Raw genomic sequence first — 12,697 nt, forward strand, 5'->3', positions numbered from 1 at the left:
CTGAAAATTTCTGCAGTGTTATGATGTACGGTGACAAATTTACTTTCTATAGCTTGTTTAGAATTGTTAATTGCATTAATTAGCACTGTAATTTATTTATTGTTGTTCTGAACAGGCATTCATGACGACAAACAGCATAACAATTTTATATTTTGTGTGATGAGTGACAAAAGATATATAGCAGTTATTTTTCATCACAGGTAATGTTCATGTGCAACATTTAATAGGCAGCTAACACCCAATTATAGGCTCAGATATGCTAATGATGAAATAATTAGTTCCAAAATGACAGGGAGGAAGTCGTAAATTCACAGGACCAGTTGAATGGAACGATTCAGATTCTGACGGTAGTTTGTTACTTTATGATAGTGCAGATTTCAGAAACATAAAAGACTCTCATTTCATCCTCAGAGGTATATTTCAAAGTTTTCCAATAAGATTTATGTCTGAAATTACTGCTGCAATAAAATAATCAAGGGATGTAATTAGATTTCCTCATCCATAAGCCTTTATTTTCTGCATATTTTGTGCAGAGTGGCATGAGCAGAGGTCAATAGGGCACAGCGTGTATTCCTAGGAAAGAAAACAAACAGCCACAGATCCACCTACCCCCTGGCACCCACGATGCATCAGGCTGGCAGTGGTCTCCTCTCTCTATCCTCCCACTCGTTTCTTTCTAAAACTGTCTTGCAGGCTCCGAGATAGACACTGGCAATTCATTGCAGACTGGCATCATTATGCCAGTTGCATATGCCTCAAATACCTCTAATAAGTTTTGTACCGGTATCACTGTGATGTTACGTTGAGAATAGGGGGTTTCTGTGACGGGCCTGAATCCCCAAAGATGCCCTTCTGTTGCTGCAGGAACAAGAAAACAAATGAGCTACTCAGTGTTTCCCCATTCATCAGGAGCGTGTGCTTTTCCTTTCTCTCTCTGTGTTTGTCTTTCTTTCCCTCATCTTTCTTTCTCATGAGGTTCGGTTTATGTGTCATCTCAAAACCAGGCCTGCATAGACACATTTCTCCCATGGGAGTCTTGGTTTTAACTATTTTTCATTCAGTGTGGCACAAACAAACAGGTTTTTGCATGTTTCCTGCAGTTCTAGTCTAATAAACTAAACAAACATTAGCTTGCTTAAATTACAATTACACAACCTATATATGCTTTAAAGTGCCCCTATTATGCTATTTTATTGCCTCCTAATTTTGTTTTAGATGCCTCCTACAATTGGTTTACATGAATCCAAGGTCAAAAAACACTTGATTTTATCATAATATACATTGCAGCATCACCTCTTTTCTCACAGTGTCTGAAACGGTTCGATAAAAGATTCGGTGTCTCTAACCCCCTCCTTTCCGAGAGCCTACTCTGCTCTGATTGGTCAGACGGCCCAGTCTGTTGTGATTGGTTTCCGTGTCGGAAACAAAACTCCTATTACCATATCTGGATTTCATCTACTCACCACTTGTATGTAACCAGGGCAAAAGAAGACTGTAGTTGTGCCTACTCGCCTCTGGATGGCGCCCTTGCGCATATGTGTTTGCAGTTGTAAAAGGAAGAATAACTGAATATTGTTACGATAGAAATCCCTGAGCGCCCGTGAGCTGCAGTGTGTGAGTTCAGAAATAATGTAGTTTTCTGAAAGAAAAGAGGAAAGCCTCATTCAGGTGTTTGAGTCTGTTTGTGGAGCAGTTCGATCGCACGATTCTCTATTTCTCTCGAATGCAAGAGATTTCGATGTGACGAGATCGTACAGGCTGCTAGCCTGGAAATCCAGACCTAAATCTGAAAGATTAAACTCGCTGAGCAAGTTCAACTAGTGCTCTCACGAGAACTCTGGATTTCCAGGGTAACAGGCAGCAGTGACAGATTGAAATTGTTCCGTGTGATCATTGAATGTTGTTTGAATCTTTGTATCGCAGTTCATGTGGTGGTGTTAAGGAGAAAATAAACAATACTTCTTTCTATTTTGATAAAATAATATCAGAGGGGAGAATGAGGACACGTGAGTGCACACGTGAGTTGACAGCGTGAGAGCGCTTCATAGAGTGAGTGACATTTATTTTTAGCCTGGCAAGCCGGACCTACATCAAGATGTTTGGTCTGGCAACTCACCATAGACACGGCTCAATCCGAGGGGCAGGATAAACGGCTGTCTTTCAAATTCCCTCTGCACGCAATAGGACAGCGCTTCAACCAACCAGAGCGTTTTCCCAACAGCGGAGCTAGTTGATAGATTCAACTTTTGCCATATCTGGCCGGCAAAACTACGAACACATCTTCCTTTTTTAAAGAATGACTTAAGTGCCATTCTATGCTCTTTTCTCAAAGAAAAACTTAACTCCAAGTCCTCCAGAGTCGCAGACAAAGCCGATTCGAAAGATGTTCGCCAGCAGCAGCCGCCAGTCTTTGTTTTCAAGTGGCAGGTAACCGTCGCAACTCTGTCGTCATTATGTTAAGCCCGCCCCGCCTACTCTATACACGACGTGATTGGCCTGACTCAATTTAGGTTTTTGCAGCTCGAAAGTCAATGGAGAGTTGCTAGACTGCCCTGGCTGCAAAATACATTTTGCTGCCGCTAGGGTGCGTCTAGATTTCTAGGCTAATTTATTTTATTCTTGATTGTTAATTTGTTTATATTCACTCAAAGAAAATAGATTAAGAGCTATGTACCGTTTTTGATGTCTGTGTTCATTCAAGTTTATTAATACTCTGTCTTAAGAGATGGAAATTAATATAGTAAAATCACTGGTAATGTGAAGAGTGTAAAATGTGTTTACTTCTGATCTTATAAGTGTGTGTGGCTTATGATAATGTCTCTTTAATAATGTTTCTGTGTTTTGTCCTTTATCCAGAAAGCATAAAAAGTCACTGCCGTTGTTTATTCAGGATTTAAGTATTCTTACAGATAGCCTAGTTTTGTATACTTTGGTTTATTTTTGTGAACATTTCTGTACATTTATTGGAACGTGTTTTCTTTTTGTGTTTTTTCGCTGTCTAAATTTTGTTCATACACCTACCCACAAACGGAAACCTCAGGTGTTAACGCCGCGTCTTTCTTATACGCTGTCGGAAATAAAGAATCCCTTTTTTAGATGTCTGGCTGTGTTTGAGTTTTTTATAGTGAACACGTTTACACAGCCACATATCCACACAGATACGAACGAACAGTAACAATTATGTTTTACTGTATCAGTTTCAGCATGAGTCCTCATCCTTTGGAAGTGCATACAAAGCGGATTTGCTTTCAGAGCACAGAAAATAGCAACAACACAAACCAAACTCCTCCATGCCTCTGCTACAACAACAGTGTTTGAGGGTGAGTCAAAGTAGACATTGTTCATGAGCAGCCAATGAAGACGATAGGATGCCATTATGTAAATGTGTAACAAACCTATATAGGTTTGTAACAGGAAGTGAGACTGGAATTACTTACGACTTGTTTCAGCAGTTCAGAATTGATTCTTTCTTTTGGGAGACAATAACTTTATATATCTTTAAAACTTTGCATACCTTTTAAATGCACAAACAGCTATATTACACACTGAATGAAAGGTAATACCTGAAAAAGCATTTTAGGGGCTCTTTAAATTTTTATCCAACTTTAGGTTTTGCATGCATTAATGTGGCAGTGCCTTGTCTGTATTGTTCTCTGCATCAAATCCAAGTTTCCCCTCAGGTGAAGGTGTAATGTCTGGGGAAAAAAGTACTTTTAATAGAGTTCTCTGTAATACCAGAGACAGTAATCCACCAAGGTTGTGCTTATCACTTACAAATTACAACAAGGACATTCCAGGTGAAATCAGACCCAGCTACCAACAATGTCATTTTTGAAACAACAATAAAAAGGCCACTTTAATTCAGAACTCAAAGAAGCATATTTTTTAAGCTTTAGTTTTAATTGAAACAATATGTTAAAACTCAGTCATTGTGGTGCAACTGTTAAAAAAATGGCATGTTGCGTGGCCTAAAATGTGATTGAAGTATGCAATAACAGTATGCAGAATTGCATTTCAAATTTGAATGTAGCCAAATTAAAATTAGTTGAAATTCATGACTGTAATCTTTAATGTAAAAAGCAAATTCGAATGTTTATAGATGTCATTTAAATTCCAATTTTAATTCAACTTGTGGTTTGGGGCCAGTTCAGTTGAAATGGGGCTGCCGATTTTAATTTAATTTGAATAATATATATAACAAATATTTCCCAACTCTACTCACGATGCTCAAAAGCATGCATCTACAATTAAGTACAGTTGACTAAAAGACAATAGCTTTTTCAATGCCAAAATTAGGAAATCATTTTTACAGTTGTCCTATGGCCTGAAAAAGCCCATAGTTGAGGCATATTTCAACTTGAGGCTGTTCCTCTTGTACTATGAATAGAGTGCATTGAATGGTTATTTCAGTACCATACAGGAGCAGAGGTCTGTTATTAATCTATTCCATCTAAAAACACAGTTTTTTGCTGAGCTTTACTGTATTCCATATCTAAAGGTTAATTATCTCTGCCCTTGATTTGATGTGCTAAAGTATGCTCGCTCATGCTGATTTATGTATGATTGTCTGCTAATCGACATCTCTGTATCGTTCATTATAGGAGCTGGTGGGGCTGTTTTAAACAGCTCTCATTTGACAGCACAATTTCCAGTCTGTGGCCTGTGGTTTAAGGAAATTTTACGCATGTTGCAAAAATAGATCAAGCTGTCAGTATACGGCAAAGAATATTCTGCATGTCAATCGTTGTGAAACACAATAAGAGGTCATGAAGGGAGATCGAAAAGCATTTTTGGAAAACTAATTAAAAGCAAAAATTATTAAATTAGGTTTTGATGATACATTTTAAAGCATTTTTTTTTTTTTTTGCTAATACTTAAAAGCAACTAGCAAAGAGTTTTAAAACCCAAATAATGAACACACAGCAATATAGTGTTTTACTAGCATCAGCAACTGTGCATGCATACTGTATAACTAAGGCAGTGAAACCCTTCAGTGACCCTGAGTAAACAGTGCCTGTGAGCCGCTCTGAAGATGATCACTTCAAGCCCAACGGACCAATAACATTGCTCATCCATTCTGCTCACCTTTAGACACCGCTCTGTGCTGTAGAGACAGACTGCTGTGATTTAACACAAAGGATAAAGAAATGAATAACTGCTCCAGCCAAAGAGCACAGCCATAATCCTCACTAGCAAAACAGATGTTTGTGCTGCATTCAGATTAATGACTGTTACTGTGTGTCCTCCTGCAAGATCACCTGCTTTTACAGTTCACCTGAGAAATCAGCCTTGTTTCTTTCTTTCTTTCGTTGTTTTCGTTTATTTATTCCATACTTTAATTCTATCATTTCTTTTTTGTTCTCTATAAATTTGCTCTGTTTTCCATCATTTTCTTTCTTTCAATCATTTTACACTTTCTAAAGTGGCTTTCTTCTTTCCTTTTAATTTCTATTCTTTCATTCATTTCATACTTAAATTAATTCTATCATTTCTTTCTTTTGCTCTATAAATCCTGTCTGTTTTCTATCATTGTCTTTCTTTCAATCATTTTACACTTTCTAAAATCTCACTTTCTCTCTTTCTTTCAATTATTTTACACACGTCTTCTTTCTTTCTTTCTTTCTTTCTTTCTTTCTTTCTTTCTTTCTTTCTTTCTTTCTTTCTTTCTTTCTTTCTTTCTTTCTTTTAATATTCATTCATTCGTTCCATACTTAAATTATAGAATTTCTTTCTTTTGTTCTATAAAGTCTTTCTGTTTTCTATAATTGTCTTTCTCTCAATTATTTTACACTTTCTAAAATGTCTCTTTCTTACTTTCATTTTGCACTTTCTAAAATGTATTCCTTCCTTCCTTCCTTCCTTCCTTCCTTCCTTCCTTCCTTCCTTCCTTCCTTCCTTCCTTCCTTCTTTCCTTCTTTCCTTCCTTCCTTCCTTCCTTCCTCCCACATTACCGTTCAACTGGAATCTGTAAGATTTATAACGATGTAAAAGTCTTTACTGTCACTTCTGATCAACTGAATGTGTCCTTGCTGAATAAAAGTGTTCATTTCTTTCACATATCGCCTCTGTCCAGGACTGCAGGAGCATCTTCATGTAGCACAGGTTTGTTCACATGTCTTCTTCCTCTTCTGTGGAATGGAAGTGCTAATTGATTGATAACAGTCCAAGGACCAAAAATCCCATTGTGACTCCCAAATTGCATGAAACGCTCATAGCACTGAAGTCCACTTGACATAATTAGAGAGGGCAGCCCGGCACTTAAATTTTTTTATAAAAAAAACCCCCTGCTGGTAGTAAAAGTGGGAGTGGACTTCTTGAGGCTGTATGTAAACTGTTCATTATTCCGCAGGGGTTCGCTTCATTAACCTCTCAACCATATGACCTACCCGGCACATTTGATTAACTTCACTCCCTCACTCTCTCATTTCAGTGAGCCTCACCTGCAACGCTGCTGTCAGAACCCATTAAACCTGCAGAAGGAGAAGACATCTGGAACAGAGATTTGAGAGGACTCAAACTTAAAGGAAAGGTTCGGTTTGTTTTCATAATTGGGAAAATCACAACTGTATATATCCACCTTAGTATTTATGTAAGAGTGGACACGGCTAATTGTATCTTGAAAGTGCAAGGCTTCCGATGTCACCTGCTTCCAGTTATCTTACCTGTACAAAACAGCTTGTTATGCTGTTATTTCTTATCATATTTGAATGTATATGTAATGTAATCATAACATTATAGAAAACATGGATATCAGTTTACATTTTCATACTCAAATGTACTTATTCAACATATTTTTTATACCAACCCCCATCAAACCCTTTACCCGTCTTCAACCCTATATTTAATTTTAAGAATTTTAATATTAAATTTCACTAAATTTCACTAAAACAACAAAAAAAGTTTTTAAATGAATTTAACAAATACATAAACATGGGCTAAGAATTAAAAGCATTAGAGAAGGTGTGTGTGTGTGTGGTTGACTTACACACTTTTGTTCAGTCTTTGTGGGTCCATAAATGAAAGCAAATGGGCTTCCAAAGTAGTGTTAAGTAAATGTAAGGCTATATATCAAATTAAACAAGAGAATCTGCTGATTCAGTTGGTACCAGATCGGTCCTTTAACATCCATTAACCTGATCCCAAATCAGATTATAACCCAAAATTGAAATTCATTTTCTACCTCAGAAAGTTTTTTGTCGACTAAATCCTTTCTATTTTTGCTCCCCTGTGCCATATTGCTATCCAGTGACATTAGATTAAAATGCACTGCTTTTTTCTTCTTTTGCCGTTGCCATATTTTGACATTAATCCGAATGAAAATGCGCTAATTTGTTACAGTCAGTCAGCAATACAACGCCACACCAAGGGAAGTTCCTTTCATTTTATAACCTGGAGTTCCACAGCTCAAGAAAGGACACGTGAAATTGATTACATTTTCCCGTTAGTGGCTCTTTTCCCTTAAGATTCACTTTTGGGCATGTAATTAATTTTAATTGGAATGTGATGTGATGCACACAGAAATAGCAGTGGAAGAGCGGGCGATGTAGCAGCGGCCTGCCTGTCCCCGATTCTTAGCTGTTCCTTTGAATAATTCCCACCCTGGTGATGATTCAGTTCAAAAAACTGTACACAGAGTAGATGCTTTCTCTCCGTGCACACAACCTTGCCATTCAAAACACCAGTATAGTAAATTTTCTTTCCCTTTTTGTAGTGAAGTGAATACCGTCACATGTATTAATACAGGTCTACATCAGAGCGTGACATATCAAAAGGAAGAAAATGGAGGGCGGAAAGGCTCTTTTTAATAGAGTGAATTTCAAGTCCTCAGAGGATGCTGGGAAGACATAATGGCTCTGACAATCAACTGGCTGAGTGCCTTCCTCGTTCTCTTTTCATCGGCTGGGATTTGGGGATGCCTGTGTCTGTGTCTGTTTGAACCCGACACAGAGCCGGGGAGTCAGCTCGACTTAAGTGGAGCAGAGATAAGCACCAGGAGGCCGTGTGGAGACCCAGTTACCCATAATCCCACCGACTGCCCTGTGACATTGATAGATTAAAAGAAGAAAAAAAGGAAATCAGTGCTGATATGTTCAGAGCTCAGCGTTGAGCTTGTTGTGTGCGTAAATTAATACATCACAATATAAGTCTTTTTTTTAAAAAAACAGTTCCATGGCAAGACGGCGACCGTCACAGCTCTGTCGGATGGAGGTGTGATTGCTTTTTTTCTCTCTCAGACCTTGCACCTTTAACAAAGTAAATAACAGATTTTTTTTTCTTTCTGGTTACTTGTTTATCTCTTTGAAGGAATCTGATTGCAGTGCACATTGCAAACGTTCAGCTTTTTCAATAGACGTCACAGCCACTGCATATCTGAATAGAAGCCTCATTAAAAAAGAAAACGAACATCTCCAGCTAATTTTGTTATGACATGTAAAACATGATGGAACGCTCATAAACATGTCCACATCCCCAGTTAAATGAAGGTCACCATCCTACTGACAGCTTTGATATTATAATCACAGGATACAATATTGCAAATATGTGTAACGTTTATGGTGTTGGAAGAATGTTGAAACCAACAGTTTTAACGGAGGTGGTATCTGAGAGCATATGTTGTGATATATTATGGTATGTTCCTCTTTATTTTTATTTTTTTATTTAATTTAATTCTTTATTTGACAGGGATAATGGACAGTCCCAGAATTAGCTACAAAGCTAAATTTCATCTGCTGTCCCTGGGAGGGAGAGTACCAAATCACATTACATAGCAAAAGATCATTACATACGATAAAATATTTACGACATCCATCACATAACAATAAAAACTGCAATCCAAAATACTACAGAATATCTCCCAATATACTACAAGACATCACACAATGATACAAATGATGCAAATTAAATTCCCCAAAATTATAAAACCATAACAAAACACAAAAATATTCAATGATCACAAACCTGACGACTCCTCTTGATATTTTCATATTTAAATAAAACTGTAATAAGCCCATCTGACCAACAGGTATAGGTATAGATACACTGATGAAAAGATTTCTGCTACTATATCAACCTAATTCTACCTTCCCCTCAAGGACTTATTTATAACCAAATACCTTAGAAGTTACCTTAGGTCAATACAAGTTAAGATCAGTCCACCGTGGAAGCTTGTTTCTGCCACAGAATAAAAAATAAATGAGGTAATTCTGACTTTTTCTCTCACAATTCTGACTTTTTTCTCTCACAATTGTGAGTTTACGTCTCGCAATTCTGACCTTTTATCTCAGAATTGCGTGATATAGCAATTGTGAGTTATAAAGTCAGAATTGCGTGATATAAAGTCACAGTTGCATGTTATAAAGTCAGAATTGCGCAACTCTTTTTTTAAAATTGGACTTTATAACTCGCAATTGTGTGATAAAAAAGTCGCAATTATCTTTTAAAATGTTTTATTCTGTGGCAGAAACAAGCTTCTATAATCCACAATATAATGTTGACTACAAATATTATTTTGATTGATGTGTTTTTCCCTTTCTTTTCTTTTTTTCTTTAAAAAAAGAAAAAAAAAAGAAGCAAAGTCTGGGTTAAATTGAGGAAGTGAGTGTGGGTAATCCGTAAACATTAAAGTACTATTCAATCACAAGTATAACCACAAGACAGTACAACCTCAAGACGTAAACAGCATGTTAACATTATTTTAGTTATATCCAAACTTTGTTGCCATGATAACATAATCCTTAAAACCCTAAAACTACAATAAAAAGAACTTTACGACTTTACAAAGGTTTAACAGGCGAATTAGCGCTGAGAATAATGTGAAAAGTAAAAAAGTTTTTCCATAAAACTACAAACTTTTTGCTTTTTTTACTTAAAGAAAACGAGGGACGAGTCCAATTTATTTGATAAAGTAATCAACATTATGTATCAAACCGGACTGTTTCTTTAATTCTGCTGTTTAATTCTACAGATTCAAGCAAATAATTACAAGACATTTTTAGAAAAGTTTTGGAAACAGACATTGTGAGGATGAGGAAAACAGACTTAAGAAAGCATATTGTAATACACCAAATCTTCACTAACTGCTGTTGATTTGAAAGCTGCATATAACATTACAGATGGAGAACATCACCTTCATGACCTTTACAACAACCAATTAAAGCAGCATTACAGGCACTGCAGAAGAGAGCCAGTGCTCCAATTAACAAGATAAATAACCACATTTGGATTTTGTCCCCTCGTCTAGGAGAAATGTGCACCATCTAGTTGCCAAAGTAAATGACATTTTATCTATGTCAAAAACAGCATCATGAAACTCGCACTAAAAAGTAAAATGACTGATTCCATATTTTTTTAGGTTGGCTAAAACAGGCTCACTAATTCAATTGTGGACTGTATTAATGCACATCATGCTGTCAGTCTGCAGACTAATGCTAATACACCTACTAACGCCGTTTCTAAACAACCTTACTGGTTTATGTGATGAAATCAGCTCATCTTTATAACCGCCATGCAAAATGAAAAGGAACCCTATTGCTTTATTCTTGCCTATAATTTAAATATCAGAAGCTGTATCTGAATTGTTTTCCTTCATTATCCCTTTCTCGTTACTATGGGAACATGTGCAGAGGGACTTGTGTATAGTCTGAAATATGAATGCATATTTCAAGAAATCTTTTTCGTATTAAATCTTGTTGAGAGGAAAATGACTTTTTAAAGATCTCCTTAAATATGCTCTGAGTGAAGCACAGGAGTTGAGTCTAGCGGATCAAAAATCAGCGAGTCATTATATGCTTTTGTTGAACAGCAATTGTTCCTGTGCGCCGTCTGTGGTGTATATGCCGCAATGAACATTTTCTCTCCCTGGATCTCATGTTCACGTTCTCTGGGAGGTGGACTTCTGTATCACTTCTGTCCTGACATGTGTTCTGTGTCAACACAAGGACTTCAGCGGCGCTGGTATGGAGAATTATAATGAGGAACTTGGCTAGCTAAAGAAAAGCTTGTCCTCCTGTGTAACACAAGCTGATGAAAAAGTATAACAGCTAAGAAGCTAAGACCCTCTATATCATTATATTTTTGGACAGACGAAAGCCTGCCATCTGTATGTTTTTCTGCACTTATCCACATCCCTCTTTCTGTCAGAATCTCTGATTGTGATTTTGCAATTTGCATGTTCAGTTTCTTCTCACTTTTCTCAAGTCCTCATCGGCGGTTTGGATAACCGAGCAATGAGCGGTAATTGTCCTCTTGACATTGCTAGATGAATAACATTGGTAATGTCAAGAAATAGTTCAAGCAGAAATGATTACCGGTCAATTGAGTTCCATTCGCTCTGTTCAAAATGAGTCGATTATTCCCATTGCCTGGTCTCGCGCAACTCTCAAGTTCTTTCACAAAACGAGACCCCCAAAGGAGCTATCGTTCACCCTTGCAGGTGTTCTTTCAGCTTTTAAGGAGACATTTCTCCATGTCATTTATTCCAAGTTTAAAATAAGAGGTATGCTGAGAAATTAAGCCACAGAATAAGGGATATACCAAGAGCACAATTTCTCACTCCAGGAGCACAAATAATGATTAAAACATTGTTGTTGTTGTTTTTGTAAAGACTATTTCAGGCCAGTTTTTAGGTTGACAAATCTGAAGTCTTAACTTGCCTAAGCACCTCCTCAAGGAGCTTCAATAAAGTTATCTCCAGTGCAATCACTGGAATTTCTGCCTCAGAAAATGGTTCCACTTAATTTTAAGGTGAATTACATCAGTCTTGTGACAAATACTTGTCCTTTGATTTGACTCTTCAGATTAGATTTTTAAGTTCAAAATGTAGAGATTCATGAAGGACAACTACTTCACCAAATGGCCAACCATCAGCAGTTTCATCACACAAAGAAAACCCCCTGACCTCCTGTTCATTTATATATTGCTAAGTAAATGGGTTTTTGAGAGATCTGAAGTCCATGAGCAAATGGAAAGGAGAGAAGAGACGTTATAAATTGTCAAAGTGTCTCTGTCTGGAAGTCCCTGAGGTTTCACTTCTGTTCCTTGCAGAAATTGAGGTGCAGTGTTTTCAGAAGAGACAAAAGCCAAGCAAACACGGCTGCAGGGCTTGCCACGTTGATAAGGCGAGGTCAATGCAAGCTCATAATCGACTTCAACAGCTTATGGCGCTTGCCCTCTGGGAATTTCCACATATCAACAAAAGCAGCTCGGCGGAGCAAGTAATAATCTGCTGATATCTGGACTGTGGCATGGGACTACCATCGCCAGAGGCTTTCCGAAATGGTTTCCAAACAAATTCCCTCTAAAAAAAAGAGAAGAGAGTGCTTTAAGTAATTTATCTATACTCTATGAGGCCTTTGTCTACATCTTTTTGAAATCTTCTGGAAATGCATTTCTGCTTAACTACAGTTTTTTTTGTTTTGTTTTTCATAGTTGCAGTTGGAATGTCTGTAGTTGGGGTCATCCTGACTGGCATGGGTGCTCTTTTTGGTTTCTATGTGCACACTTCTTCATGTCACATTCAAAGCTCCATGGTCTCTAATCAAAATAAATGAATGCATTCGCAAATAACTCAAAGTGAACTTAAATGACATGTCAACATTTGTAATGACCACTGACGTGTGTCAAATCAGCTTTGTTGTCCATGACCCACTTGCTTCTATTCAGCAGTGTTAATGTCATTAAAAAGGATTATATTGAAATA

At 37.2% G+C, this 12,697-nt stretch overlaps 1 long non-coding RNA gene across 2 annotated transcripts; it reads left to right on the forward strand.

Moving 5' to 3' along the window:
• The first annotated feature begins 1,559 nt into the window (after window positions 1-1,559).
• LOC307149776 lies at window positions 1,560-12,091 on the forward strand. 2 transcript variants are annotated; one of them, XR_013819618.1, is made up of 5 exons: window positions 1,560-1,614; window positions 1,989-2,049; window positions 3,198-3,320; window positions 6,431-6,529; window positions 12,043-12,091. It is a non-coding gene; the product is annotated as an uncharacterized lncRNA (long non-coding RNA). The 2 variants fall into 2 exon arrangements; XR_013819619.1 differs by lacking the exon at window positions 12,043-12,091 and adding an exon at window positions 7,712-8,032.
• The last annotated feature ends 606 nt before the right edge of the window (window positions 12,092-12,697 follow it).

Source organism: Squalius cephalus (assembly GCF_949319135.1).
Source record: "Squalius cephalus genome assembly, chromosome: 21".
In the NCBI taxonomy this organism is placed as follows: domain Eukaryota; kingdom Metazoa; phylum Chordata; class Actinopteri; order Cypriniformes; family Leuciscidae; genus Squalius; species Squalius cephalus.